Here is a 7,935-nt window from a genome sequence, read left to right as displayed (position 1 = left end):
TTTCTTTCTTATAGATACAAAGCAACTTCGCTTTCCTTGATGACCAGTTTATTAGCACGAAGACTCTAACTCCACTATGCTTGCTTCAGATCGTTATAATATCTCTCAAAGTTTGCATATGTACTAGCATCCTATGGATCGATGATGACCCACAAGTATAGGGGATCAATCGTTAGTCCTTTTGATAAGTAAGAGTGTCCAACCCAACGAGGAGCAGAAGGAAATGGCAAGCAGTTTTCACCAAGATATTTTCTGCACACACTGAAATTATCGGTAACAGATAGTTTGGTCATAAAATAATTCGCAACGGGTAACAAGTAACAAGTGTAACAAAGGTGCAGAAAGATGGCCCAATCCTTTTTATAGCAAAGAATAAGCCTGGATGAACTCTTATATAAAGCAAAGCGCTCCCAAAGACACATGGAAATTACTTGTCAAGTTAGTTTTCATCATGCTCATATGATTTGCGTCTGTTACTTTGATAATTTGATATGTGGGTGTACCGGTGCTTGGGTGCTACCCTTACTTGGACAAGCCTCACACTTATGATTAACCCCTCTCACAAGCATCCGCAACTACGAAAGAAGAATTAAGATAAATCTAACCATAGCATGAAATATGTCGATCCAAATCAGCCCCTTACGAAGCAACGCATGAACTAGGGTTTAGGCTTCTGTCACTCTAGCAACGCATAATCTACTTATTACTTCCCAATGCCTTCTCCTAGACCCAAATCATGGTGAAGTGTCATGTAGTCGACGTTCACATAATACCACTAGAGGAGAGACAACATACATCTCATCAAAATATCGAACAAATACCAAATTCATATGATTACTTATAACAAGACTTCCCCCATGTCCTCAGGAACAAACGTAACTACTCACAAAGCATATTCATGTTCAAGATCAGAGGGGTAATAAATATCATTAAGGATCTGAACATATGATCTTCCACCAAATAAACCAACTAGCATCAACTACACGGAGTGATCAACACTACTAGCAACCCACGGGTACCAATCTGAGGTTTTGGGACAAAGATTGAATACAAGAGATGAACTAGGATTTGAGAGGAGATGGTGCTGGTGGAGATGTTGATGAAGATTGACCCTCCCTCGATGAGAGGACCGTTGGTGATGACAATAGCTTTGATTTCCCCATCCCGAAGGGAAGTTTCCCTGGCATAATAGCTTCGCCGGAGCCCTAGATTGCTTCTGCCCAGGTTCCGCCTCGAGACGATGATGCTTCATCCCAAAAGCTTCCTTGTGATTTTTTCTAGGTCAAAACGCTTCATATAGCAGAAGATGAGCACCAAACGATGGCCAAGGGCCCCACAAGCCCTGGGGCACACCCTAGGGGGTGGGGCGCGCCCCCCAGGCTTGTGGCCACCTGGTGGGTCCCCTTCTGTAGTTTCTTCACCCAATACTTTTTATATATTCCAAAATAATTCTCCGCAAAGTTTTGGGACATTTGGAGTTGTGCAGAATAGGTATCTCAGATTTGCACCTTTCTGGTCCAGAATTCCAGTTGTTGGCATTCTCCCTTTTAGTGTAAACCTTGTAAAATAAGAGAGAAAAGGCACAAGTATTGTACCATATTGTGAAATAACAATCCATAATGCAATAAATATCAACATAAAAGCATGATGCAAAATGGACGTACCAACTCCCACAAGCTTAGACCTCGCTTGTCCTCAAGCGAAAGCCGAAATCGATAATCATGTCCACATGTGTAGAGATAGAGGTGTCGATAAATTAAAATACAAACATGAAGACATCATGATCATCTTTAGAACAACAACATATTGTCATATAACTTCTTATGCTAAAGTGTTAATACATTCACAAGGTAAAGTATGAATCAAAAACTTTATTGAAAACTAACAAAGTATGATCTCAGTCATTGAAGCAATTGCAATTTATCATAATATAGAAAGAGTGAATGTAAGAGCTTTTATATAGCAAGTCCACATACTCAACCATCTTTTAGTCTTTCATAATTGCTAACACTTACGTGATACTTATGAGATCAAAGCCTCAATCGGATACAGAAAAAGATACGGGCTTATAATTTTGCCTCCCAAACTTTTACCTCAAGGGTAATGTCAACAATAATAATTTGTGATCACCTACATCCGAGTGGATATGTATGTCTGGATCTTTCCCCAACATATAGTGCTTGCCAAAAAGAGAAGTGTAAAAAGGAAGGGAGAAGATCACGATGACTCTTGTATAAAGGTAGGAGATAAAAATAAAAGATAGGCCCTTCGTAGAGGTTGTCATGCACTTTTATAGTTGGATGCACACAATCTTAATACAAAGGAACGTCACTTTATATTGCCGCTTGTGATAAAGAACTTTATTATGCAGTCTGTCGCTTTTATTTCTTCCATATCACAAGTTCGTATAAAGTTTATTTTCCTCACACTAAAAGATCATACATATTTAGAGAGCAATTTTTATTGCTTGCACCGATGACAACTTACTTGAAGGATCTTACTCAATCCATACGTAGATATAGTGGACTCTCATGGAAAAACTGGGTTTATGGGTTTTGGACGCACAACCGGTATTCTACTTGGTGCAAAATATTTGGCTAGCATAGGGTGAGAAGCAAGCTCAACATGTTGGAGGATCCTTAATAACATAACTTATATTCAGAAATAAGAGAACATATCTCATTATGTTGTCTTCCTTGTCCAACATCAGCTTATTAGCATATAATATTTTAATGAGTGCTCACAATCAAAAAAGATGTCCAAGATAGTGTATTTATATGTGAAACCTCTCTTTCTTTATTACCTCCTATTAATTTCAACCATGACCAAAACTATCTTTGTCAACTCTCAACAAATTTCATTCATCATACTATTTATATGTGAAGTCATCACTCTCCATAAGATCATTATATAATTTTTTTATTTTTTTTCAAGATCAAAGCAAGAAAACAAAGCCCTCAACTCAGAACTACTCTTTACTATATAACTCTCAGACTCGATTACATAGATGGATCACAGGACAAACTCAAAGACTAGATCATACTAAAACTTTTATTCTACTAGATCAAGATAAAAACAAAAGGATCGAACTAAGAAAAACAATAAAGGTAAATATGTGATGGTGATACGATACCGGGCCACCTCCCCCAAGCTTGGCACAAGCCAAGGGGAGTGCCCATACCCATGTACTCAAGTCTCCTTCTTCGGAGGTGATGGTGCAATTTTCTTAGCAATAATGCTCTTCGGAATGCGATTCTCCTCTTCAAGCTTTTGATTTTGCTGCTTGACATCCATATTTTCCTTGCTGAGTTTGCTTGTGACAGTTAGAGCGCCGTCCACCCATGGATGCATCTTGGTTGTGGGGGAAAAAGCAAACACTCTTTTATATGTTATTATAAGAGATAAACTTAGCACCGGGTGGTTTGACTGAATCAGGCAGGACTGAGCTCGTGGATTCCTCGTGCCAGCCATCAGGTCAGGGAAGGGAAGTGACTTCTTGATCCTCCTCCATAGCGTCTACTCTTTTTAGGTCAGCTTCCATCTCCTCCTCTGTTGACCACCCAAAGGGTTCAGCTTCGATGTATGCTCTTGGGTCAGGTGTCGGGTGAGAGACACGACTCTCCCCGACCGACTCTTGTGAAGACATCTTGCTCTAAATCTGTTGCAGAAATAGCTCAAAATAAGAACATAAGAGATTGTCGTGATACGATGGTCAAAACCTTCGAGACATTATATAATGAATTTTTACCATGCAAAACAAGTATTCTGGGAGAAAACGGAGTCCGGAGGGCACACGAGGTGGCCACAAGACTAGGAAGCACGCCCAGGGGGGTAGGGCGCGCCCCCATGGCTTGTCGCCTCCTCGTGCGCTATTCAGACTACTTCTTATTTTCCTAAATTTTTAAATATTCCAAAACAGAGTAAAATTGCTATTAGAAAACTTTTGGAGTCGGTTTACTTACCGTATCACATACCTATTCCTTTTCAGGGTTCTGAAGAGTTCTGGAAAGTTTCACTTATGTACTCCTCCGGTGTTATGGTATTAGTAATATCGGTTTCAACATTTATGGGCGTACCTGAGATATATTGTTTGATTCTTTGCACATTCATCACCTTCGAATTAGTGCCTTCGGCGTTGGTGATCTTGATGGCACCAGAGCGATAAACTTCCTCGATAATGTAAGGACCTTCCCACTTAGAGAGACGTTTTGCTACAAAAAATCTTAAACGAGAATTGTATAGCAAGACATGGTCGCCTACATTAAAATCCCTCTTTTGTGTTCTTTCATCATGCCATCTTTTAACCTTTTCTTTGAACAGTTTGGCATTTTCATAGGCTTAGGTTCTCCATTCATCAAGCGAGCAAATGTCAAATAACCTCTTCTCACCGGCAAGTTTGAAATCATAATTGAGCTCTTTGATTGCCCAATAAGCTTTATGTTCTAATTCAAGAGGTAAGTGACATGCTTTTCCATAAACCATTTTATATGGATACATACTCATAGGATTTTTATAAGAAATTCTATAAGCCCATAATGCATCATCAAGTTTCTTAGATCAATTCTTTCTAGATCTATTAACAGTCTTTTGCAAGATCAATTTAATTTATCTGTTACTTAATTCTACTTGACCACTAGACTGAGGATGATATGGAGATGCAATTCTATGGTTAACATCATACTTAGCAAGAAATTTACGAAAAGCACCATGAATAAAGTGTGAACCACCATCAGTCATTAAATATCTAGGGACTCCAAACCTCGGGAAAATAACTTCTTTAAGCATTTTAATAGAAGTGTTGTGATCAGCACTACTAGTTGGAATAGCTTCTACCCACTTAGTAACTTAATCAACAACAACTAAAATATGAGTACACCCATTAGAGGATGGAAAAGGTCCCATATAATCAAAACCCCATACATCAAATGGTTCAATGACAAGTGAATAATTCATAGGCATTTCCTGATGTCTACTAATATTACCAATTCTTTGACATTCATCGCAAGATAATACAAACTTACGAGCATTTTGAAAAGAGTAGGCCAATAGAAACCAGATTGTAATACCTTGTGTGCAGTTCGGTCTCCAGCATGGTGTCCCCCGTAAGCCTCGGAGTGACACTTGTGTAGGATTTGTTCCTATTCATGCTCAGGTACACAACATCTAATAACACCATCTACTCCTTCTTTATAGAGGTGTGGGCCATCCCAGATGTAATGTCTTAAATCATACAAAAACTTTTTCTTTTGTTGGTATGTGAAACTAGGTGGTATAAATTTAGCAACAATGTAATTAGCATAATCAACATACCAAGGAGTACTACAAGAAGCATTTATGATAGCTAGTTGTTCATCAGGAAAGCTATCATCAATAGGTAGTGGGTTATCAAGAATATTTTCTAACCTAGACAAGTTGTCTGCTACGGGGTTTTCAGCCCCTTTCCTATCAGTAATATGTAAATCAAATTCTTGTAGCAAAAGAACCCATCTAATAAGTCTAGGTTTAGAATATTTATTTTCCATAAGGTATTTAATAGCAGCATGATCGGTGTGAACAATTACTTTGGAATCGACAATATACAATCTGAATTTATCACAAGCAAATACAACTGCTAAAAATTCTTTTTTAGTAGTAGCATAATTTCTTTGAGCACTGTCTAGAGTTTTGCTAGCATAATGTATAACATTTAATTTCTTATCAACTCTTTGTCCTAGAACAACACCAACAACATAAGCACTAGCATCACACATAATTTCAAAGGGTAGGTTCCAATCAGGTGGTTGAACAATAGGTGCAGAAACTAAGGCTTTCTTAAGTATTTCAAAGACTTCTAAACAATCATCATAAAAACAAATGGAACGTCTTTTTGCAAAAAGATTAGTGAGAGGCCTAGAAATTTTAGAGAAGTCTTTAATAAATCTCCTATAGAAACCAGCATGACCAAGGAAGCTTCTTATACCTTTGATATCTTTAGGACACAACATTTTCTCAATTGCATAAACTTTAGCTTTATCAACTTCAATACCTCTTTCGGAGATTTTTATGCCCCAAGACAATACCTTCGTTAACCATAAAGTGGCATTTCTCCCAATTCAAGAGAAGATTAGTTTATTCACATCTTTGCAAAACTCGATCGAGGTTGTTTAAGCAATCATCAAAAGAAGTTCCGTAAACAAAAATATCATCCATGAAAACCTCAACAATCTTTTCACAAAAATTAGAGAATATAGCAGTCATACATCTTTGAAAGGTAGCAGGTGCCTTGCATAAACCAAAAGGCATACGTCTATAAGCAAAGGTACCAAAAGGGTATGTAAAAGTAGTTTTTTCTTGATCCTCTTGTGACACATGTATTTGAGAAAAACTAGAATATCCATTTAGAGAGCAATGGTGTGTATGTTTTGATAGTCTTTCTAGCATTTGATCAATAAAAGGTAGAGTATAATGATCTTTCCTAGTAGCTTTGTTTAATTTTCTAAAATCAATTACCATTCTATGACCTATGACAGTTCTTTGTGGAATCCATTCATTCTTATCATGAGGCACAACAGTAATACCTCCCTTCTTAGGGACACAATGAACATGACTTATCCATCTACTATCAGCAATAGGATAAATTGTACCTGCTTCCAGAAGCTTTAATATTTCATTTCTTGCCACTTCTTTCATCTTAGGTTTTAACCGTCGTTGGTGATCAACAACTAGTTTAGCATCAGGCTCCATATTAATTTTATGCTGACATAGAGTGGGACTAATGCCCTTAATATCATCAAGAATATATCCAATAGCGACATGGTGCTTCCTTAGAGTTTTCAATAACCTCTTTTCTTCATGCTTTGAAAGGTTAGCACTAATAATAACATGATATATCTTCTTTTCATCAAGATAAGCATATTTCAGAGTATCAGGCAATTGTTTAAGATCAAACACAGGATCACTCTTGGGTGGTATAGGATCTCCAAGAGTCTCAACAGGCAAATTATGTTTCAAGACAAGCATTTGCTTAAAGAATATTTCATCTATTTCATTTCTTTCATTCATAAACATATCATTTTCATGGTATAGCAAATATTGTTCTAAAGGATCAGTAGGGGGCACGACAATAGAAGCAAGACCAATAATTTCATCTTTACTAGGCAATTCTTTATCACGAGGTTATCTATGAAATTTGGAGAAATTTAACTCATGAGACACATCACCAAAATTAACACTGACCGTTTCTTTAGTGCAATCGATCTTAGCATTCACCGTATTCAAGAAAGGTCTACCAGATATAATGGGACAAAAATCATCTTGTGGGGAACCAAGAACTAGAAAATCAGTAGGGTATTTTACTTTCCCACACAAGACTTCAACATCTCTAACAATCCCAAGTGGTGTCATAGTATCTCTATTCGCAAGATTAATAGTAACATCGATATCTTATATTTCAGCAGGTGCAATATCATTCATAATTTGTTGATATAAAGTAAACAGGATAGCACTCACACTAGCACCCAAATCACATAAGCCATGATAATAGCGATCTCCTATTTTAACAGAGGCAACAGGCATGCCGACAACAGGTCTATGTTTTTGTTTTTCATCGGGTTTAGCAATTCTAGTAGCTTCAGCATAGAAATAAATAACATGCCCATCAATATTATCAACCAAGATATCTTTAAACATAGCAACATTAGGTTTTACTTTAAATTTTTTCAGGGGTGTAGGTGTTCTAGTATAACTCTTATGAACCACAACTGAAGCTTTAGCATGTTCCTTTACTCTAACAGGAAAAGGTGGTTTCTCAACATAAGCAGTAGGAACAACAGGATTATCATTATAAATAATGGTTTCTTCTTCGGCTTTAATAGGTTCTACTACTTTTACTTCAATGGGAGGATGATATTTAAACCACTTCTCCTTAGGGAGATCAACATGAGTAGCAAATAATTC

Source organism: Triticum dicoccoides, chromosome 7A (assembly GCF_002162155.2).
Source record: "Triticum dicoccoides isolate Atlit2015 ecotype Zavitan chromosome 7A, WEW_v2.0, whole genome shotgun sequence".
NCBI classification, from domain to species: Eukaryota; Viridiplantae; Streptophyta; class Magnoliopsida; order Poales; family Poaceae; genus Triticum; species Triticum dicoccoides.
This window is presented reverse-complemented; position numbering follows the sequence as displayed.